This window comes from Castor canadensis, chromosome X, assembly GCF_047511655.1.
Source record: "Castor canadensis chromosome X, mCasCan1.hap1v2, whole genome shotgun sequence".
In the NCBI taxonomy this organism is placed as follows: Eukaryota; Metazoa; Chordata; class Mammalia; order Rodentia; family Castoridae; genus Castor; species Castor canadensis.
The window spans coordinates 229114-254547 of record NC_133405.1 but is presented as its reverse complement, the minus strand read 5'-3'; the positions used below and the strand labels follow the sequence as shown (position 1 = coordinate 254547).

General features: G+C 37.0%; 1 protein-coding gene across 2 annotated transcripts in view; it reads left to right on the top strand.

Moving 5' to 3' along the window:
- The window catches only part of Tmlhe (trimethyllysine hydroxylase, epsilon), a 74517-nt gene that overhangs the window by 1435 nt on the left and 47648 nt on the right, over window positions 1-25434 (top strand). The gene's annotated exons all lie outside the window — the stretch shown is intronic.

Genomic DNA, 25434 nt, shown 5'->3' with positions numbered 1-25434 from the left:
TTTCTGCCTGCCAGAGCTGGGGGGTGAGGACCCTGGATTAATAAGGTTCCTTGCTGGGAAGAGTCTCTTTCTGCTTGGAGCCAAACTGAACATAGATCCCACCAGTTGGGCAACCAGTTGGGCAACACTGTGACCTTCTTTCTATGACACCAAACATCCCCCATGCTCAAATGGGCTGTACATGAACCTGCCCTTGCTCCATTTATAAGATAAGAGACTCTTGGGAAAAGCCAGCCTGTGCCATACCTGCAGGTTCTAGGCAGAGTGACTGATAATGAAGGGGATGTTCTGAGTGAGGGAAGGATCTAATGATTTCTCAAATTGGAGTTGTGCTGGACATCTGTTGAACTAACATTGAGGGTGAGCTTAAGACGGACTGGCTGTTTGGCAGGACATGGTGACTGCTTTGTTAGCCATGTTTTTACTTTATTCATTTAGGTTTACCCTATTCATCATATTCTGTTGATTCACTCCAAAGACATTCAGTGACTGCCTACTCTGTCATGATGCTAATCCACTCACTGCAGTTGGGAGCACAGAAATACAAGTTTGAGAAGACAATAGGAATTCAACTTTATACATACTCACTATTAGGCACCCTCATACTTTTCCATGGCTATCACCTATATATAATCAGTACAGAATCCTGTCACTTTTGCATCCTGAATATTTTTAACATCCATCCACTTATCTTCCTCCTCCAAATTTCAAGCCAGCAATATTCCTTTAAAACACGATCAGAGTACATTCTATGCATGTATGGGAATGTCATGACGAAACTCTATTTACTTCGTACAATTAATATACACTAATTAAAATCATTCCTTTACCTTCTTCCCTCACTAAAAAAACACTGCCTCTACCACCACCACCACCACCACAGCAACATCAAACAATAGCCTAATGAGCTCTAGATGATCCTAACAAGTTGTCAAAGAGATGAGTTTTCTCCCTTTTTGTTTGCCTCCTTGGGTTTTAAATATTTTTACTGAGATATCATTTATATACCACAAAATTGGTTTTCGGTGTACATCTGAAGGATTTTTAGTACATTTATCAATTGGTGCAACCATCTCTCCACTCCAACTTACATTTCCATCACCTAGATGATATATCCCTTGCCTATAGTAATCTATCCTTTTACCACCCCCAGCACCAGGCAACCCCTAATTTGCTTTTTGTCTCCATGGATTTACCTGTGGTAGACATTTCATATAAATGTAATCATACAGTGTGTGGCCTTTTGTGTTCAGATTCTTACATTTATGTTTCCAGAGGTCACCCATGTTGTAACATGAAGCAGTACTTAATTCATTTTCATGGTGAATAATATAACATTGTATAGCTAGACAGCATTTTGTTTATTTACTCATCAGCTGACAGATGTGTGCATTGTTTCCATATTTTGGTTATTGTGAATAAGCTACTATGAATGTCTGTATTCTACAAGCTGCTGCTGGCTACAAGGAGCTTTTGTAGCCTGTGGCTGGGCAGGCCACAAGCCTCTTAGTTTGTTTCCCCAGGGGTAGCAATCATCCAAGCCTGGGGGTGTCACCTAAATGTGTCAGAGAGTGGGAGGAGCAAACAGAACACTGAGTTCTTCCCTGTTGGGAGAACTGTCTCAGGCACTCTGGCTGCCAGCCTCAGTGCTTTCAGCCCTATCCAGCACATCACTAACATGTAGGAGGGAGGAGGGTGGGGAAATCATGTGATTTGAGCACCCTGGGCAGAGAGCTCTGCTTCCTGTGTGACTGTAAATACAGGGCTGCTTCCAGATGCTAGTCTCAGTGCTTTCAGATCCAAGGAGCAGTTCACCACTCTGAGGGAGGGAAAATCCTGACTGGGGAAATCACGTGGTTCTCAGGACCTGGGCTCAGAACTCAATCCTGCTTCACAGTATACCAAGCAGCTGGAATACAGCTCTGGGAAAGTGGTTTTAATGCTTTCAGATCCTGCCCAGCATTCCCCCCCCCAGTGGTGTCAGGGAGGCTGGGGAAGTCACATGGTCCCATGTGGCAGCAACTCCCAGAAGCCAAGCCCTCTGCCAGCCACACACTCAGTGCTCTGTTTCTGCAGTGATCCTCAGGCGATGGGATTTGCTTCTCACCAGGGAGGGTGGGGCTGCTGACCACTGAGCTCTTCAAGACCGCAGCAGATGACAGTGCTTAGGTCTCTGGCATAAGGGGAGTGACAAAATGTCTTTCTTTCCCATAGCTAGCCTTCCACACAGGAGCAATCATTATCATGCCATATCTGCACACCGAGTATAAGGCTTGCAAGAAGTGTGGGTTTATCCTTCGTCTGCAATTGCCAGTCTGTCACTAGGGCCATCTGACTTACCATGCCTTTGCCATCTGCTCCCCACTGGGAGCTGGGGTTGAAGTTGCAGACTGTTTTCTACTTTGTTCTGTCATTTTTCTCTGTGCTTTTCAACTGTTCTATCACCTTTCTTGATTCACAACACTCTTCCTGTCTTTCTTTAGGATATAGTCTCTCCTTTCTTACCCTGACTTCTGCCTCAAATCTGCCATTTTGCCCTACTCTCCTTAGTCTCTTTTAAAGTTTTTAATGTAAAGTCTGTTTTGTATGGCTACCCCTTCTCTCTTTCGATTTCTAATAACATGGAATTTCTTTCTTCTTCCCTTTACTTTCAATGTGTGAGTGTCTTTAAAGGTAATTTGAGTCTCATATAGGAAGAATATAATTGGGTTCTTTTGTAATCCTTTCAGTCTCTATCTTTCAATTGGCAAATTTAATGTATTTATAATTAAAGTGCTTACTGACAAGTAAGGACTTCTTGACACTTGTAAAAAATTTACTTGTTTTGAAAATACTATATTTCTAAATTTCTGTTCTGTAGATCAGAACATCTCTAATCATTTATCTTCAAATCTATTGATTGGAAATTTCTTCCTCTCTTGCTGTGTGCCTAATATGGTTTGATGGTTTTTCTAGTGGAATTCTTTGAATCTTTCTATTTATATTTTGTCCACCTAGTCTATATCTTAGTTTTGTCGTTATATTTATAAGAGGTTATTTCAAGATAACTTAACTTTGATCACATACAACTCCACACTTTCATTCCTTCCACCCACATTTTATGTTTTACATCAAAATTTTTATCATTTTGTGATCTTTATACCTTGAGAATTTATTTTAGCTATAGTTGTTTTTTAGTTTTGTCTTTAATCATTGTACTGAGATAAATTGCTTTCCACTCCACCATTAAAGTCCTAGAGTATTTTGAATATAACTGTATTACCATTGAATTTTGTGCTTTCATTTGCTTTATATTATTAATTAGTAGCATTTTGTTTCAGCATTAAGCAATTCCTCCCTTTAGTAATTCCTGTAAGACAGGCCTAGTGGTGATGAACTCCCTTAGCTCTTGTTTTTCTGGGAAAGTTTTAATTTCTCCTTCTGTGGCTCTTTTAATTTTTCTTAGTTTTAAAGAAAATTAAAATTACTTTCTGTTTGGCAGATTAGGCCATCTCTTTCATCTGTCTTCAAGCTTGTTGATTCCTTCTTCACTGAGATAAAAATCTGTGTAGTTACCCTATGAAGTTTTCATTATTCTAATACTTTCCTTTAACTCACTAAACATGATTTCTTTCATTCTTTTTAACATATTTTTCAAGACAGCATCTCATTATGAAGCCCATGCTGTTCTCAAACTCACTATGTAGCCCAGGTTGGCCTTAACTCCTAATCTTCCTGCCTTAACCTCCCCAGTGCTGAGATTACAGGCGTACACCACTATACCTAGCTGAACACATTGTTAATGTCTTCACCTGCTATGTGCATCATCTGAGCCCTTCAGAAAATTTCTATTGACTGGTTTGTTCCTTGCATATGGATCACACATTCCCTTTATTTACATTGTCCATTTTAAAATGAAAACTGGACATTTTAGATAATATCTCTACTTTACATACTTTAGGGTTCAGTTAATGATTGGTCAGAGATTGTGTTTAAAATTTTAAATCAGTAAGACACCTACCCTTTGTCAGTGGATCTGCATGTGGAGTGGCAAATGCCTTCAAAGTTCAAGCTACTTATAGCTCTCTTTTAGCCCTTACTTTCTGTGCAGAAAAGACCTCACAATCAGAGATAAGAAGATATCTGCAATCTATTCTGGCCTCTCCTAAGAAAATACGCAGTTTTTCACATGCACATTGTCTGCCAGCAATATGTGAGAGCTTTTCAAGGCCCACTTTAGCCATCGTATACCATTAATATTCCTGTCTGTAATTTTTCACAACCAGTATTGGGACCTTAGGCTTACTAAGATATTGGCTGTCTGAGATTGTTGTTGTTTTCAGTTGGTTTTTGCTGTGCTTTGCTCCAAATCATGGTAATAACTTCTGTTAGAGGAACTTTTAATCCTTAGAGCTTCTACTGTACATTTAGAAGTATCATACCACAGATCTGGTGGAAATGAGAATAGCTCCAGGTTAAAATGCCACAAGTACCCAATTTTTAACTAAAATTCAGTAGTAGTTTTTCTTGAATTAATGTTTCTCGATTTGTTGTATGATTTTGGTTAATTTCCCAAGATTAAAGGACTGTTTTTGACAACTTTTTCCATTTTATCTTTGCTTTTTGGGACATAGTTTAGCCAAACTCTTCACTAAGCCATTCCAAAGTCCTATATTTATTTTGCATTGATTTTGTATTGTTCAGTCGCCATGTGTTTGTATAGTTTCTCTTACTATTGATTTCTAATTTCATTCCATTATGATCTGATAAGATACAAGGATTTTTAAAATTTCTTCAGACTTGCTTTATGACCTAAAATAGGATCTATTCTGGAGGAACTTCCATGGGCTACTGAGAAGAATGTGTATTTTGTAGCTATTGAACAGAATATTCCGTAGATATTTGTTAAGTCTATTTGATCTATTCTATAGTTTAATGTTTTCTTTGTTGCTTTTTGTGTCTGGATGATCTAACTATTGGTGAGAGTAAGACATTAAAGTTACCCACTATTATTGTATCTGGACCTATCTGTTCCAGAATGTCCAGTAGTGTTTTATGCAATTGGATGCACCAACATTTGTTACACATATATTTACAGTCATTATACTTTTTGATGGATTATTCTCTTTATCAATATGTAGTGACTTTCTTTGTCTCTTTTTATTTTGTTGTGAAGTCTGCTTTGTACAAGTATAACTACTCCTACCTGCTTCCACCTTCCACTCACTTGGAATATCCTTTTCCAGCCTTTCACTTTCAGTCTGTGTATGTTTTTGCGGAGGAGTGGGGAGTGTTTCTCACTGGTGGCAAAGAATTGGATCTTATTTTTTAATACAGTCAGCCAATCTGTGTCTATTAACGTGAAAAACAAGACCATTTTCATTGAAGGTTATTATGGAAAGGTATGTTCTAATTCCTGTCATTTTGAGTTTTTTCTTGTCATTGTTTCAAGTACCCTGTGCTCTTTTCTTTCTCCCTTACTCATCTTAGAAGTTTACTGAACATGTGTTTGCTACGTTGTTTTAATTCTGAGAGCTTAGATAAACAAAGCATCATTCTGCAAAAAAAAAAAAAAGAGGAAGAAGTTTACTGAATTAATACTTACTTCCTAACTCTCATTTGCTTATCTACTTTCTAGTGAAATTACTCTTTTTTAAGTTCTCAAGATTTTTCTAAATTCTCATGCTTGCATGGGACAAGGTTATCAGCTGGAGGCCTTTCTGTCCCCTATTCTTTATGTTGAAGTATCTCCCTAAGTTTGAGCAGAAGTAGGTTGTGGATGGAGTAGGTTGCAGTTTCTCTCAACAGGCATAAGGTCTCAGCAGAAAAGCACCCACCCTACATGTTCAAAGTGCTGGGCTTGATCCCCGGAACCACTTTGTGAGAACACAACCAACAGTGACAACAACTTAAAAGCAAACCAGATATAGACATACAATAAAAACCAATTTAAAATAACAGAATAACCAAATAACTGTAGAGAAGAAATGGGGAGAGATGATATAGAATAGACTAAAAGGTATTTATTAATTAAAGCAAAATTAATATTTAAAAAGGGAATAAAGTGAGAAAGAAATGAGAAAAGATCCAATTAAGTAGTTAAAAGAGATACAATTAGATAAAGGTATGAAAAATAGTGAGGGGAAACAGAATAAAACAACAAAAAAGGTTAAAAAATTCCTCCTTGCTGGGATATTTGAAATGGAGATGCTTCTTTCTGGAACTTCTAGGTCTGGAGTTCACTAGGCATGGGATCTTAACTGCAGTCAGGTGTGTCCTTCACAGTTCCAATAAAATAGACCAAACTAGATAGGGCAATTTAGAGGCTGAGCCCTGCCCTGCCCTGCCTTGTCTATATGGTTGTGGGCTAAGAAGTGGCCCCTGCAGGGCTATATTCACAATAGTGGACTCTGCTTTGTTTATCTAAGCTCTCAGAATTAAAACAACATAGCAAATACATGTTCAGTAAACTTCTAAGATGAGTACACACCCTAGGACATGCAATCATCAGAGCTGCCTGAAAGACCCCCTTGCCTGCCAAACCTATGGATAGGTGAGGTGCATGCCCCCTCACTCAGGAGACCCTCTGACAGTGAACCTGTGGATGTGACAGTTCAAACAGCCCATAATTGTATATCCTCTGAATGCCTCAGAACATGGAGCAGACAACGAAACCAACACAATCTTCCCTGGGACAGAGTGGAAAAGGAGCATGGAGCTGCAGGAATCAGATGATTAAATTAGCCAGCCCCAGACAGAGTGCTTCCAGACCCAGCCCCTATGTGAATCCATACACATCTGATTTCATTCCTCCTCACAGAGGTAGAACTGTCTGTTTTAAATGGAAGTGCCTTCTGCTTCCTTCTGCATCACAAAACACGCTTTCCACTACAAAGATTTCTCTGCAAAGTTGTATCAAAGTCACAGTCACTTCCCTGGGCCCACACTGTTTCTCGGGGTGGCCACTCTCTGAGCCAGTGAAGAGAAGAGGCTGTCAGGTATTGGAGATATAAAACGTAGAGGCTGTGAGCCCCTGTGCAGTAATGTCAGACGATAGGACCCTTCTGAAGATGGCTCCTGCTTATGGCACCTTATGAATATGTGAGAAAGTACAGTACCAATTCACCACGCAGGTGCCAAGTCTCCTGTAAGATTAGACTATCCATTTGCTAGGTGCTGGATTCTATGCTTGTGGAGATCACCTGGACTTTCTCATCTCTTTTCACCCATACCCTTGCTGGGGGAGCAGATTCTCCTACTACTACATCTCTGAACATTCAGTGTTAGGACTCTGTTTCTCTTATAGTTCTAAGATCTGGTATTTCTGGGTTTTACCTTGTCAGTTATTCTGTACTGTTACATTCCAGTGCTTTCTCAGCCCACCCTACCTCACCATGGAGCTACACACCTGTTGTTTCAGTTCAATCTCCTGGAGACATAGGAGTGTGCTGGGTGTCTCTAACCTAACATTTTCTTTCCTCCAACTGTTGGTTCTTGATTTAATTCATACAAAAATATATTCAGTCCTTAGTATGTATTTGACACTGTGGAGGTGCCAAAGAAATTTACTCTCTGAATTCATGGAATTTACAGCCTACCTAAAGAAGTAGAGCTTATATACATGAATCAGTTAGAATAGTTCAAATCAAGACATTGCCAGCACATTGATTTCAAGCAGAATGTACTATTGACCATCAGGAAAGACAAAAAAATCTGTGTAGTAAATGAGGTGATCAAATGAACAGGATTTGAAATAGTCTTTGAAAAATGAATTGCATTGAGCATTGTCTCTCACATGACTCAATCTAACTTTGCCATTTATTTCTCCTGTTGTATGTCGTCTGATCTTTCATATTAAAGATTCATTATAACCTTCTATTTATACTGACCATAATCTTGTCTTTCCATACTAGTAAGTCCTCCTTAGACTATATTTGATGTTTTCTTTGCTGGTTTTATCATTTCTTACAACCTTCCTGCCTAGTCATTGGTGTAAATCCTCTTTGGATTATGATACTTGCTTCTCAGATAAATCTATCATTGAAGCAATGATTCTAGTGGCACCATGGTGTTGTGCCCTTGGAAAGAATATATCTGGCAAGTATGCTCCTGAGAAAAGAAACTGCTTCTCTTAAAATTAAGAATGCTAGATATCAGCCAGCTAATAGAACCCAAATATAATTGCTGATCTTAAAGTCACCTTGATCCACTTACCCTTCCTGAAAAGCACATATATGTACACTGTCTTGGTTGAGGTTTCATTTTAAAAGCACTAAACACACCATTTATTCTTCTGGAGCTTTTTTCTAGCTACTCATCATAGATTCCCAGACTCAAAATTGTCCCTAGGGTTCCAGAGCAGCCCAAGGCATTCAAAAGGATCTTCATTTATAACCCATCTTAGCCCACAACACCTATGCATTTGAGAGAGGGACCTTTCCAACAGAACATACTCATTATAGTAGATGCACTGATGAAATTGATCCTGCCTGACACTATTGTCTCTTACAAATGGCCACCGTTATCACTGCTTCTCAAACAGTAAACACTCAACACTAAATGAAATATATGTAACAGTTTTCATTCATACAGAAAAGATCTGAAATGCTCTTCTTGGTTGGTTTATTATCATTGTCTATTTCTGGTTTTCAACTTTACTGTTTATACGCAGTTTGCTTTAAATCATATTTCCTTTTTGGATTGTTAGTTTTACTCCTCCATACTATGAAACTACCTTTCTATTCTGATGATAGTGCATTTTAAATTCACTCCAGTTAATGATTTTTCATGTTCTAATCTGATACTTTAAACCCTACTACCTACCTGCTATTGATAATCCATTTTGGCTTGCCTTAGAGTCTATATATATAACTAGCTCATTAGCAGTGAAGTACATATTAATAACTAGAGCAGAGAATGATAACTGTCCATATTTGGACTGAATATAACTTGAAGTTGGGTTTTCACCCATAGTGTTCTGGTTGCGACAGTGTTGAATTTAGTTATTGTGGTGCCTACCACAACATGCCTCTAAAGTCTCTGACTAAAGGGAGTGTAACTGATCAAGAACCAAATCACTGTGTTCTATAATCCACCTTGGCTTTCTTGCCAAGACCACAGTTACTATGAACTGTTCCCAACTACTGAATGAGTATGACAAGGATATTAACAAAGGCTATTCCTTGAAGACCCAAATTCCTCTAATGGCCACCATTGGCTTAAGGATCTCCAACAGCCTTGCTAAAATCTTAGAACTTCATTGCAGTGTAAGACCTTGCTTCCTTCTACCTCTGCTCCACAGGAACTGGACCTGCATTGTGGTCTAATGGCTGTCCCATTCTTTTCAGACCCTCTCTCCATTATCCTTTCACATGTGTTTTCCCTAATAAATTACTTGCACATCCGTTCCTATCTTGGCATCTGCTTTTCAGAGGTCTTCAACTAATGCAGTTGTCAACATGACAATTTAGAAGTTTTCATATATAACATGTATATCTGGCTCCTCTCCAACTGATTATTGCCAGACAGGCCTGGTGTTGCCAGATCTTCAGTTGAGCCTTCTCTTCCCCACCCATTGTGTCATACTTGGCTTACTTATGTTACTTGCCTAGTCCCTGTGGGCATTTGATTTTGAGACTTTACCATAAAAGAACATTCTTTTAATTTATGCATTCCAATATCTTATTTTGAATGTTATTATGCCAGGTACTGGTAGTGGTGGAAAAACTGGTATAGACTCTGCTCTCCTTGGAAGTTTTTTTGTAATAAGGCAAACAGACACTAGCCAAATAATCATAAAAATAAAAGCAAATAAATGAATAATTATAAAATTTATAATAAATACATTAAAGGAAAATAAAAGGGATCCATGAAAAAGTAATAGGAGTATTGATCCTCTTATTTTCCCTATCTAAATTATCTTGGTGGTTTCATTCAGCTTCATGTATTTAAATACTGACTATGGGACAACTCTCAAATTTGTATCTGCAACTTAGATCTCTTTCCTGAACTCAAAACATATATATACCCAGTGGCTTCTCTAATATTTCCACTTAGAAAAGTGATAGATATTTCAATTTACCAGACTCAAAGCAGCTCCTTCTCTTTTCTTGCAAATCTGCAGTCTTCCTCATCTCAGTTCATGAAAATTCCATCCTTACATTTTCTCACTCCAAATACATTGGTTCATTATTCATTCTTTTTTCTCCCATTCCCATTTCTCCCATTCTCCCATTCTCCATTCTCTCATTCCATATCCAATTAATCAGCAAATCCTGTTGGCTGCACCTTCAAAAATACACAGAATCTGGCTCCTGCTCCTTTTCACCGCCTCCATTGTCACCCATCTTAGTCTAAGCTACTAGCACTTCTTGTCTGGATTAGTACAGTAATTGCCATACCACAATTGCCTACTAATAGGTCTCCCTCCTTTTCTTGGCCCCTTTATAGTTTCTTCTTAATACAAGCCATAACAATCCATTTAAAATCTGTCATAGTATTACATCTTTTCTTTTAAAACCCCACAGTGGTCCATCATTTCTATTAGAGTAACAACTGAAGTTTTTATATATTCGCTTAGAAGGCCTTACATAAGCTGACCCACCCACCTCCACCTTTCTGACTTTATCCTATTCTACTCCTTGATTACTGAACTTCTGCCGTTCTGGCTTCTTTCCTATTCTTTGCCCACAACAAACATGATTGCAACTTAGAGCCTCTGCACTGGCTATCATCTAAAGCTTCCTTTATGCCAGATATCCTCATGACTAACTCCTCCTTTTGATCAAATGTCATCTTTTTCAATGAGGCCTATCCTGACCACCATGGTTAAAAGTTCAACCTCCAAAATACCCTTTTATATGGCCATTTTTTTCATAAATTTTATCACCTCTACTGTACTATGTAATTTACATATGTATCTTTAACTACCTTCTAGTAATAACTACCAGTAATTATTATCTGCTTTGTTCACTGATATATACCAAATACTAGAGACAGTACCTGGCACAAACTAAGCACCCAATAAATGTTTGTTAAATTAATTGACTAATTAGTATTTTAGAATTTTGTTTTTTACTTAAATTTATTTTAACTAATATATAAAATACAAAATTGTACATATTAATGGGATACCATGTAATATTTCAATATATATATTCATTGTGTAATCGGGTGAAAAGTATCTCCTCGAACAATTAATTAGTTAATAAGAATGTCAGAAAAGGTTTCCCAACTAATTTATATGTAATCTGAAACGTACAAAATGAATAGGAAGAATGAGGGGAGAATGTGATGGCCTTGAGGTGGTGTGGTAAGGGCCAAACTATGTAAAACCTTAAGTGCCACTGTAAAGAGATGACCCAAACCTTTTGTCTGCCCTCAGGGAGCTCATGGCAAATATCGAGAAAAATAACTAAATAGATTATATATTGTAATACAAGTTGTAAGTACAGTAATAAACATATGTGCAAAATGACATGTGAAAACACTGAGTGGGAAATTACTAACTCTTCTGAAGAGAGCTGGGAATATGTTACAAAGAAGGTGACATTTAAGCTAGGTCTCAGGTAGGAGAGTGACACAATGAAAGTGTTTTAAAAAGATTAATCTGGCAGTAATATTGAAAATGGATTGGAATGTGGATGGATGCACTGGAGGCAAAGAAACAATCTAGTCTATGGCAATAGTCCAGGTATGAGGTGATGAAGATATCTATAGGAATGGAAAAGAGAAGGACAAATCTGAGACATTTGGAAGGAAAAATTGACAGGAGCTAAATGGCTTCTTGGCTTGAAGCCTTTCAGTACGTAATGCTTCTTCCTTAGTAATAACCATGAAAAGATTCAGTTTGACCTATTATGTAATTGCCTATCCTGAGTAGAATTTCTAGCTATGGCAGTTCTCCAAAAGTTTCTGTTATTGTGATTGATACTTGTTGGATCTTAATTTATTTTAAGATGGCTTTAAACTCCAAAGGTTGGGAAGCTCTCAAAAACACAATTTTGACTATGAAATAGCAAATCATTCTATTAAAGGAAAAAAGAGGAAAATCATGTGGCTGCATGAGTTTACAATGAGCTCATATTTCCTTTCTTTAAAAAAATATATATAAGATGAAAAAAGAAGGGCATAAAAGCAAGGATAAATATGGTAGGTGGCATCTTCCTAAAGGATTAATATTTGGAAGAATAAGGTCCCAAATAGCCTCAGGTTTATAGAAATTCATATTTATAAAGACAGCAAGAACAATATTTTAACTGTGCTCTCAGACAAAAAAAGTACTTGTGTCCTGGCATGCGTAAATTATAATTCACTTGATACTGTTGAACTACTCTCAGTCATCAAATACATTAAATAAAATAAGAGAGGTACTTTAGCACTGGATTTATGTAAATATATTGCTAATTTCAACAAAAAAGAAGGGGAAAATCTTCAATCTACTAATCAGTGAGCAAAATATCTCCAGGGTTAACGTCAAGAGCAGATTTTCAAGTGAGTACTTAGGAAATTGCAAGGTTATCAACAAAGGCATTCAACACAAACTTCATTTTTATTTTTGACAAATTTATTAGAGAGTTTATGGAAATGTGGCAGATACATTATATATGTTGAATAATATGTATGAATAAATAAATGAAATTTCAGCAAACTTTCACAAGTATTTTCTGATATCCTTCTAGACAACAGAATATGCATAAGATAGTTAATTTAAGTATGTATTACTCAAATAACCATATTCAGAGTACTCATTAACAGACTATATATAGGAATAATTTTTATGACCTACTGGAAGCCCTACCTTTGGCTCAACCTAATAAATATTTTTATTGCTAGGTGAAGATTTAGAGAAGGTATCTTGTCAGTTTTAAGGAAGCTATGAAGCTATAAGAAGAGTAATTCAATCCAGTTCCCACAAACATTTGTGGAGTTCTACTAAGTACTGGAAACCATTCTAGATGTTAGATTACAAAAATGAATGGGTTACACAGGACTTCCTATTGAGGAACAGCCTTTTTGGGGAAAAACAAATGGATATACAATTTCAACATGATGTATTAAAAAGAAACATAAGCAGGATATTACGAGAGAATAAAAGAAAGCTACTAGTTTTATCTGGGAGTTTAGGCAAGACTTCTTACATAAGATGATATCTAGAAAGATGAACAAAAGGCACAACTTTTAAGGTTTGAGGTAACAAAGAGCATAAATGTGAGTTTCTTAAAGTAAAGAAAGACCATGATGAATTTGGGGGAAAGTAATAAACTATATGGCAGGAAGCAAGGCTTATAAGACCAGATATTGGGAGACAGTATGTAATGTAAGGACAGGCTCTTACCCTAAAGACCCTAGGGAGCCATTCAAAGGGAGCGACATACTGATATATCTATTTTATTTTACTCTTCATACAGTGTGAAAATTGGTTTGAAGGGAAGGCAAGAGTGGATAATAATAGTTCAGTTAGGTGGCTATTTTCAGTTTTTGAATGAGAAATAATGAGTGTGGACTGGGATTGTGACAGAGATACAATGTAGGAAGTCAAGTTTGAGAGTCATTTAGTAGGTTATCTCAACATGACTGGATAATTGTGCAGAAGAAATTTCAAAAAGAAGGTGTCAAATTTGAAGCACTGATTTCTGTGTTAAACAACTCATTGAATGGTATTAGAATTTACTGTAGGGACCATCAGGATGTCATTGAAAGGTGCTTCGTGAGGACAGGATATTTGTTTGCTGATATGTCTGCCACCTATAATTGTGCATCTAACATGTCTAAAGTTCTGATATATTTGTAATAGATGCCCTAAAAGGAAAGGAGAATGGTACAGAGGCAATATTTGAGGAGATGACTGAGAAATTTCCAAAAGTAACAAATGTATTATTTTTTGCATTGCTGCATATTAAATTATAAAAAACATAATGGTTTAAAACAATATTCATTTATTAGTTCATAATTCTATGGAGTAGAAGTCCAGGCATGATATGACTGAAATCAAGGTATTGGACAGGCTGCCTTCCTATCTGGAGACTGTAGCTAAGAATACACAACCAAGCCTAATTTAGTTTGTTGACTGAATTCATTTCCTTTATCTATAGAAATGAAGCTCCTATTCACTTGCTGCATGTCAGTTATGGGTCACTCTCAGCTCCTAGACTCTAGGACTGCATTAGCTGCCATGTGGTCTTCTCCATCTAAAAACCCATTGGAGAATCTTGGTATCAAATCCCTCTCCTGCTTTGGGTCTCTTTCACCAATAAGAGCCCTGTGCCTTTAAAAGGATCACTGAGTTAGGTCAGTCCAACCAAGGATTACCTCCCTTTCTTAAAGTCAACAGTTTCGTATAAGTGAAATCCTATATTCATATTACCTGCAACATTTCAGGAACAAGAGATTATACAACAGCAAGGGTCAGTGGAGGTAAATCATAGATTCAAAAAGTGCTACAACCCAAAGCAGAATAAATACAAAGAAATTCCCATCTAGGTGTATTTTAGTAAAAAGTGCTGAAACATAAAGAAAAAAAATCTTAAAACCAATTGGAGAAAAACATTTCTTTACCTTACAAGCAGTGGCAATTAGATTGGCTTTGACTTTTTCATCAGAAACAATGTGGGAAAATGGAATGGTACTTTCAAACTGCTGGTAAAGATAACTGTCAATCAAAAGTCTATATCTGATAAATTCTATACACAGCCTTTTAAAAATGGATGTAAAATAGATGCTTTTAGATGTCCTTAACTTGAGGAACCTATAACCAAGAACCAAAGGAAATATTAAGGATCTTCTGAGGGGATTCCAAGATGGCAGCTAGAGGTAGGAAGCAGAAAGCGTGCCTCCTGTAGTGAAATCTTGGAGAGATGCTGGAGACACACTTTACAGGCATAATCACTGAGAAGAGGCATAACTTTGACCCCTCCACACCTCCAGCCAGTGCAGAGAATCTCCACTTCATGTTAAATGGAGAAACCAGGAGGGCCCCTGGGCCGCAAGTTGACTGCGCCCAGACGGCTTGGGAAGACGCGGACCAGGTGAGCTTTGCGGTACCGCGGTACTCCCACAGACAAGCCTGGGCCAGAGCAGCATAGCCCCCTGGACAGACTGACCTCCACCTGGGGAAAAAAGAGAAACTGAGTAATAAGCAATAAGAACAAATAAGACACATGGGAAAGAGGGTGGGGCGCACTGAGCACCGAAGATTGGGGGAAAGGAATCCTTCCCGGGACTGTAAATAAACAAGCCAGGCAGGCCGGAGAGGCTCTGGTGGGAGTGGGGGGCGGGGCGTGTGCCCAGCAACCAGGAGCGGGAAAGCTGGTGAGAGTGGCGGAGGGAGGAAGACTCCACAGGAGAGGAGGGAAGACCCACTTCCCACGTGAACTGCAAACAAACATGGCAGCTGGCAGGAGCAGCAGCACCGCCCAGTAATCAGGAGCAGGAAAGCTTGTGAAAGTGGCGGTGGGAGGAAAACTCCACAGGAGAGGGGGGAAGACCCACTTCCCACATGAACTGTAAATAAACACATGGGCCTGACAACGCGGGTGCAATGTCACCTTTCCCAGTGTGCTTGGAAAGGGGAAAGCTTGTAGCAGAGGCTCCTGTGCAGGAGAACTCTGAGCAAACAAATCCTTCGGGGCCAGGTGAGTGCTAACCTCACTCCAGAGATTTGCATAAACAATGCCTCCAGCAACAGCAGGCTGACAGCAGCAGGCAGGCAAGCCACAGCTGCAGATACCATTCTCAGAACTGTCTCCAGATTCTTTTTTTTTCTTTTTCTCCCTACCTTTGATGAGAGAACAACCAAATTACACCTGCAAGTGGAAAAACTTACTGAAACTGTATTACATTTGAACTTAGGACACTTGGTGGGTTTTTTGTTTTGTTTTGTTTTGTTTTTGTGTGTGTAATTTTCTTCTACTTTATGCGTCCCCTTTGATGAGACAACTACAGAACAACATCTGAGGCACCATCTCCAGGATTGGAGACTGAGACGGACAGACACCCAAATTATTAAGACTGAAACTTCATTGCATTTGAACTTGGGGGTTTTTTGGTTTTTTGGTGTTTTTTTTTTTAATTTTCTATTTTCCATTTTATTTTAATTCATATATATATATAGATATTTCTTTCATTTACTTATTTTTTATTTTTATTCCTATCTATTTTGTTTTTATTTTTGATTTCAATCCTCTCTCTGTCTCTCTAATGTCTGTTCAGCTTATTGTCAATTAGTACACTAACGCTCCCTGTTTATACCTTTAAAACTTTCTTGTCTGAAACCTTGTTCTGCTTTCTTCCTCTTGTCTGTGTATTTGTTTCCCCCTTTTCTTTAATTTCTTGCTTTCCATCTCAGCTCACCCTTCCATTCTAAATATTACCATTGTTATTATTACAAGCTAGAAAATACTTAATTGCACACAGTACAGGGACAGTAACAACACCAAAGACAATGACAGGAAGACAGAAAAAACAGGGAAACCAGTTTCCCCACAGCAAAAAAATTAGTACAGGAACCAGAGGGGAATGAAGAAAACAGAAACTCAGATCCAGACTCCAACAAAATGAAGCATATATAAATGCCAACACAGTGGTTGTGGGAGACTTTAATGCCCCATTATCATCAATAGATAGGTCATCCAAACAAAAACTCAATAAAGAAATCCAAGATCTAAAATATGCAATAGATCAAATGGACCTAGTAGATGTCTACAGAACATTTCATCCAACCTCTACACAATATACATTCTTCTCAGCAGCCCATGGAACCTTCTCCAAAATAGATCATATCCTAGGGCACAAAGCAAGTCTCAGCAAATATAAGAAAATAGAAACTATACCGTGCATACTATCTGATCACAATGCAGTAAAAGTAGAACTCAACAACAAAAGTAAAGACAAAAAACATGCAAACAGCTGGAAACTAAATAACTCATTACTTAATGAAGAATGGATCATCGGTGCAATAAAAGAGGAAATTAAGAAGTTCCTGGAAATCAATGAAAATGAGAACACAACCTACCGGAACCTATGGGACACAGCTAAGGCAGTCCTGAGAGGAATGTTTATAGCCATGAGTGCATATATTAAAAAAGCTGAAAGATCCCAAATCAATGACCTACTGATACATCTCAAACTCCTAGAAAAACAAGAACAAGCAAATCCCAAAACAAATAGAAGGAGAGAAATAATAAAAATAAGAGCTGAAATCAACAAAATAACCATACAAAGAATTAATGAAACAAAAAGTTGGTTCTTTGAAAAAATAAACAAGATCGATAGACCCCTGGCAAACCTGACTAAAATGAGGAGAGGAAAAAACCCAAATTAGTAATATCAGGAATGCAAAAGGGGAGATAACAACAAACACCATGGAAGTCCAGGAAATCATCAGAGACTACTTTGAGAACCTATATTCAAATAAATTTGAAAATCTTAAAGAAATGGACAGATTTCTAGATACATATGATCATCCAAAACTGAACCAAGAGGAAATTAATCACCTGAATAGACCTATAACACAAAATGAAATTGAAGCAGCAATCAAGAATCTCCCCAAAAAGAAAAGTCCAGGACCTGATGGATTCTCTGCTGAATTCTATCAGACTTTTAAAGAAGAACTGATACCAACCCTCCTTAAACTGTTCCACGAAATAGAAAGGGAAGGAAAACTGCCGAACACATTTTATGAAGCCAGTATTACACTTGTCCCAAAACCAGGCAAAGACACCTCCAAAAAGGAGAACTATAGGCCAATCTCCTTAATGAACATTGACGCAAAAATCCTCAACAAAATAATGGCAAACCGAATTCAACAACACATCAAAAAGATCATTCACCACAACAAAGTAGGCTTCATCCCAGGAATCCAGGGGTGGTTCAACAAACGAAAATCAATAAATGTAATAAACCACATTAACAGAAGCAAAGACAAAAACCACTTGATCATCTCAATAGATGCAGAAAAATCCTTTGATAAGATCCAACATCATTTCATGATAAAAGCTCTAAGAAAACTAGGAATAGAAGGAAAGTACCTCAACATTATAAAAGCTATATATGACAAACCTACAGCCAGCATTATACTTAACGGAGAATAACTGAAACCATTCCCACTAAAATCAGGAGCCAGACAAGGATGCCCACTATCTCCACTCCTATTCAACATAGTACTGGAATTCCTAGCCAGAGCAATGAGGCAAGAAGAAGGAATAAAAGGAATACAAATAGGTGAAGAAACTGTCAAAATATCCCTATTTGCAGACAACATGATCCTATACCTTAAAGACCCAAAAAACTCTACTCAGAAGCTTCTAGACATCATCAATAGCTATAGCAAGGTAGCAGGATATAAAATCAACATAGAAAAATCATTAGCATTTCTATACACTAACAATGAGCAAACTGAAAAAGAATGTATGAAAACAATTCCATTTACAATAGCCTCAAAAAAAAAATCAAATACCTAGGTGTAAACCTAACAAAAGATGTGAACGACCTCTGCAAGGAAAACTATACACTTCTGAAAAAAGAGATTGAGGAAGACCATAGAAAGTGGAGAGATCTCCCATGCTTATTGATTGGTAGAATCAACATAGTAAAAATGTCAATACTCCCAAAAGTAATCTACATATTTAATGCAATTCCCATCAAAATTCTAATGACATTCATTAAAGAGATTGAAAAGTCTACTGTGAAATTTATATGGAAACACGAGAGGCCACGAATAGCCAAGGCAATACTCAGTCAAAAGAACAATGCAGGAGGTATCACAATACCTGACTTCAAACTATATTACAAAGCAATAACAATAAAAACAGCATGGTACTGGCACAAAAACAGACATGAAGACCAGTGGAACAGAATGGAGGACCCAGATATGAAGCCACACAACTATAACCAACTTGTCTTTGACAAAGGAGCTAAAAATATACGATGGAGAAATAGCAGCCTCTTCAATGAAAACTGCTGGGAAAACTGGTTAGCAGTCTGCAAAAAACTGAAACTAGATCCATGTATATCACCCTATACCAAGATTAACTCAAAATGGATCAAGGATCTTAATATCAGACCCCAAACTCTTAAGTTGATACAGGAAAGAGTAGGAAATACTCTGGAGTTAGTAGGTATAGGTAAGAACTTTCTCAACGAAACCCCAGCAGCACAGCAAATAAGAGATAGTATAGATAAATGGGACCTCGTAAAGCTAAAAAGCTTCTGTTCATCAAAAGAAATGGTCTCTAAACTGAAGAGAACACCCACAGAGTGGGAGAAAATATTTGCCAACTATACATCAGACAAAGGACTGATAACCAGAATATATAGGGTACTTAAAAAACTAAATTCTCCCAAAACTAATGAACCAATAAAGAAATGGGCATGTGAACGAAACAGAACTTTCTCAAAAGAAGAAATTCAAATGGCCAAAAAACACATGAAAAAATGCTCACCATCTCTAGCAATAAAGGAAATGCAAATTAAAACCACGCTAAGATTCCACCTCACCCCTGTTAGAATAGCCATCATCAGCAACACCACCAACAACAGGTGTTGGTGAGGATGCGGGGAAAAAGGAACCCTCTTACACTGTTGGTGGGAATGTAAACTAGTACAACCACTCTGGAAAAAAATTTGGAGGCTACTTAAAAAGCTAGACATGGATCTACCATTTGATCCAGCAATACCACTCTTGGGGATATACCCAAAAGACTGTGACACAAGTTACTCCAGAGGCACCTGCACATCCATGTTTATTGCGGCACTATTCACAATAGCCAAGTTATGGAAACAGCCAAGATGCCCCACCACTGACGAATGGATTAAGAAAATGTGGTATCTATGCACAATGGAATTTTATGCAGCCATGAAGAAGAATGAAATGTTATCATTCGCTGGTAAATGGATGGAATTGGAGAACAACATTCTGAGTGAGGTTAGCCTGGCCCAAAAGACCAAAAATCGTATGTTCTCCCTCATATGCGGACATTAGATCAAGGGCAAACACAGCAAGGGGATTGGACTTTCAGCACATGATAAAAATGAGAGCACACAAGGGAGGGGTGAGGATAGGTAAGACACCTAAAATATTAGCTAGCATTTGTTGCCCTTAACGCAGAGAAACTAAAGCAGATACCTTAAAAGCAACTGGGGCCAATAGGAGAAGGGGACCTCGAACTAGAGAAAAGGTGAGATCAAAAAGAATTAACCTAGAAGGTAACACACACGCACAGGAAATTAATGTGAGTCAACTCCCTGTATAGCTATCCTTATCTCAACCAGCAAAAACCCTTGGTCCTTCCTATTATTGCTTATACTCTCTCTTCAACAAAATTAGAGATAAGGGCAAAATAGTTTCTGCTGGGTATTGAGGGGGTGGGGGGGAGAGGGAGGGGGCTGGGTGGGTGGTAAGGGAGGGGTTGGGGGCAGGGGGGAGAAATGACCCAAGCATTGTATGCACATATGAATAATAAAATAAAAAAAAATTAACCTAGAAGGTACAAAAAAAAAAAAAAAGGATCTTCTGAGAGAAAATACAATGATCCTAAGTGAAAATCTGGAGACATATAATGGAATAAAGTATAACGGAGAGGTGAATTATGTGAGATATGAATACCCACTAATTGCATAAAAATACTAATGTCATATTGGGTATGTGTATAATTAAAAGACAACAACAGAACTTGAAGAAAGATATATGAAGTCAATATAAATTCTCTAAGTTGCATTATACTTTAATTTGTATTAACATATATAAAGTATACATATTAATGGGGTTGTGTGATATTTCCACACATGTATATAGTATACACTGGTGAAATCCAACCCCCTTTATCCATCCTCCACACACACACTCTTCCAAACCTCTATTAGCCACTATTCTACACTCAAGTTGACAATTTGTACCTTCCACATATGAGAAAGAACATATGGTACTTGTCTTTTTATGCCTAGCTTATTTCATTAACAATGATGATTCAGTTCAATCCATTTTGCTGCAAATGACAGGATTTCATTTTTATATGGCTGAATAATATTCCAGTGTATATGCCTATGTATGTATATACCACATGTACCATAACTGTTCATCTTTTAGGGGTACATAACCTGACCCCCATCTCTTGGCTATTATGAATAGTGCTATAACAAGCTGAGTGTATAGGTGTCTCTATTGTATGCTGACTTACCTTTCTATAGGTATATGCCCGAGTGGTATAGCTGGAACATACGGTAGATCTATTTTTAGTTTTCTGAGGAGCCCCTGACTGTACTAATTTAAATTCCCCTACTAATACTGCATAAAAGTTCATTTTTCTATCCTTTCTCACCAACATACTTGTTTTTTGTTTTTTTTTTATAATAGACGTTCTAACTGCAGTGAGGTGGTATCTTTTTGTAGGTTTGGGGTTTTTTTAGTACTAGGGTTTGAACTCATATCCTTGTGCTTGCTATGCAAGTGCTCTACCACTTGAGCCACACCTCCAGCCCTTTTTTGCTTTTAATTATTTTTTGAATAGGGTCTTGTACAGTTTTTTTTTCTGGGCTGGCCTCAGGCCACAGTGCTCCTACCTATGCCTCCTGCATAGCTGGGATTACAGAAGTGTACCACCACGTCCATATTTTTGAGATAGGGGTCTCAGTAACTTTTTGCCCAGGCTGGCCTCAAACTGCAATCCTCCTGATCTCTGCCTGCTGAGTAGTTGTGATTATAAGCATGAGCCACCATGCCTGGCTCATCATCATAGTTATGATTTGTTTTCCCTGGCGGCTAATGGTATTGAGCATTTTTTTCATATATTTGTTGACCATTTGTATTTGTTCTTTTGAGAAGTGAAGATCTATTGAGATCATTTGCCCATTTTAAATTGGATTACTTAGTTTTATTGTTAAGTTTTTAAGTTCCTTATATATTATAGATATTAACTTTTTGACACATGAATTGTTGGTAGATTTTTTCTCATTCTATAGGTTGTCTTTGTACTGTGCTGATTGTTTCTTTTTCTGTGCTAAAACATTTTCCTTTGATGCCATCTGATTTGTCTCTTTTTGCTTCTATTTTCTGTGCTTTGGGGATCCTATCCAGAAAATTTTTACCTGTACCTGTGTCTTGAACGTTTTCCCTTATGTTTTCTTTGGGTAGTTTCAAAGTTTCAGGTCTCACATTAAGGTCTTTGAGGTTGTTTTTTTTTCCTCAACTCCATTTATTGGTGAGACTTTCCTTTCTCCAATGTATATTTTTGCAACTTTGTTGAGAATCAAGTTGGTTATAGATTCATGACTTTATTTCTGGCATCTCTGTTCTATTCCATGGATATGTGTGTCCTTTTTTTTATGCTACTACCATGATGTTTTGGTTAATGTGTCTGTGTAGTATATCTTGATATCAGGTATTATGCTGTCTCCAACTTTGTTCTTTTTGCTTAAGATTGTTTTGGTTACTTGGGGTCTTTGGTGCTTTGTGAATTTTAGGATTTTTCCTTTGAAAAACACTGGTATTTTGGTGACGATTATACTGAATTTGTAAATTACATTGGGTAGTATGGACATCTTAACAATATTATTTCTCCCAGGGTTGGGGATATAGCTAGCTCAGTGGGAGAGCACTTGCCTAGCATACACAAGGTCCTGGGTTCCATCTCCCCATCACCAAAAAAACAATATAAGAACAATAAAGGTCTTTCTAATTTTTTGTGTCTTCAGTTTCTTTCAGCAGTTTTGTAATATTCATTATAGAGGTCTTCCTTGGTTGAGTTTATTTATAGTTGTTTTTATTATTTTAGGTATTGTGAATGGTATTTCTTTCCTGATTTATTTCTCAGCAAATTTCCTATTAGTGTATAGAAAATCTAATGCTTTTTTGTATGTTGATTTTGTATCCTGCAGCTTTATTAAGTCTACTTATCAGCACTAGTAGTCTTTTGGTGGAGTCTTTAGGGAATTTAAAAAAAATGAATTATATCACATGCAAATGGGAATAATTTGACCTCCCTATTTGTATGCCTTTTATTTCTTCTCTTTCCTAATTATCTCTGGATAAAACTTCTAGGACTGTATTGAATAAAAATGATGAGAATGGACGCCCTTGACTTGCCCCTGATCTTAGAAGAAATGCTTTCCCTTGTCCTCCATTCAGTATGATGTTGGCTACAGATATGTCATATACAGCCATTATTATGCTGAGGTATGATCCTTCTATACCTAATTTGTTCAGGGCTTTTATCATGACCCTGAATCTTATCAAATGCTTTTTCTTCATCTATTGAGATGAGTGTATGATCTTTATCTTTTATTCTGTTTATGTGTCACATTGTATTTACTGATTTGCATATGTTGAACCATCATTGCATCCTTGGGATGAAACCAAGTTGATCACAGTGAGGAATCTTGAGTTTGATTTGCTCATATTTTGTAGATAATGTTTGAGTCCATATCATCAAGGGTAATGGTCTATGGTTTTCCTTTTGTTTTTGTTGTGTTCTTGACTGGTTTTTGTAACAAGGTAATGCTGCCTCATACAATGATTTGAAAGGATTCCCTCCCTTGCAATTCCTTGGAATAACTTGGAGAGGATCGGTATTAGTTCCACTGTAAAAATTTGTTAAATTTCAAAAGTGAAGCCATCCAGTCCTGGGCTTTTCTTTCTTTGGAAACTTTTTATTATTGGTTCAATCTCATTATTTGTTATTGGCCTATTTATGTCTTTTATGTATTTATCATTCAATTTTGGTAGGTTATATTGTGTCTAGAAATTTATCCATTTTTCTAGGTTTTCTAATTTGTTAGTATATAGTATTTCATAATACTCTGTAATATTCATTGTCTTTCTTTGGTATGAGTTATAAGGTCTCCTTTTTCAACTCTAATTTTACTTCTTTGTGTGTTCTCTCTTTTTTCTTGGTTTTTCTAGCTAAATAAAGGTTTATCAATTGTGTTTTCCATTTTTAAAAATAACTCTGTTTCATTGATCTTTTGTATTTTTCAGTCTTACATATTTCTGCTCTCATCTTTGTTATTTCCTACTACTAATTTTGGATTTGGTTTTCTGTTGCTTTTCTAGGTCCTTGAGATGCATCATTAGGTTTTGGGTTTTTTGGTGTTGTTATTGAAATCTTTCTCTTTTTTGATGTAGGTACTCATTGCCATAAACTTCCCTTTTAGTACTGCTTTTGTTGTATGCCCTAAGTTTTTATATGTTGTAATTATATTTTCAGTGATCTCAAGAAACATTTTAATTTCCCTTTAGATTTGTTCAATGCCCCATTATTTTAAAGTGTTTCGTTCAGCCTGGTGTGGTGGTGTGTGCCTATAACCCCAGCGCTCAGGAGGCTGAGGCAGGAGGACCATGAGTTTGAGACTAGCCTGGGCTACAAACAAGACACTATCTTAAAAACAAAATAAGACAAAAAAGTGTATTGGTCAGTCTCTGTGTATTGGTATGATTTCTAAAATTTAGTTTGTTATTGGCTTCTAGTTTTACTCCATTGTGATAAAAAAAATACAGGATATGATTTCATTATTTTTTAATTTATTAAAATTTGTTTTGTGACTTAATAAATTTTGCAATACTGAGATATGAATTCAGAGCCTTGCACTTGCTAGGCAAGCACTGTATCACTTGAGCCATGCCCCTGAGTGACATAATACACTGTCTCTTCTAGAGAAAGTTCCATTTGCTAATGAAAAGAATTTGTATTCTGTAGCTATTGGGTGGAATATTCTGTAAATGTCTGTTAAGTCTATTTGATCTATAATATAGTTTAACTCTGACATTTCCTAGTTGAGTTTTTGTTTGGATGTCTGTCTATTGATGAGAGTGCTGTATTATTTTACGGGTATGGAAGCCTATCACTTCCTTTAGATCTATAAAATTGGGTGCTTCAAAATTAGGTACATATAGATTTATAGCCTTTATGTCTTCTTATTGGATTAATACACTAATCATTATATAGTGATCTCTGTCTCTTCTTCCAGTTTTTGTCTTAAGGTCTATTTTGTCAGATGTAAGTATAGCTACTCCTGCTCACTTTAGCCTTCCACATTCTTGGAATATCATTTTCCATTCTCCCATTTCAGTCTGTGTGTGTCTTCACTTCACATATTATTTTTTAATCCATTCAGCCATTCTGTATCTTTTAGTTGGAAAATTTAGTTCATTCACATTCAAGGTTGTTGATAGATAAAGAGTTACTGTAGACATTTTGTTGATTTTCTTCCTCTTATTCTTCTTTGTAGTTTGATGGTTTACTATCATCATAAAGTTTATTTTGTATTTTTATTTTGTGTATCTACTCTTTTAGTGGGTTTATATTCTTTTACATGTTTTCATGATGGTAGTTACCTTTCGTTTTCTCTGATATAGGACTCCCTTGTTATCTTTTTTTTTCTCCAGTAAAATTTTTTTTATTGTTTTATTATTCATATGTGCATACAATGCTTGGGTCATTTCTCCCCCCTGCCCCCACCCCCTCC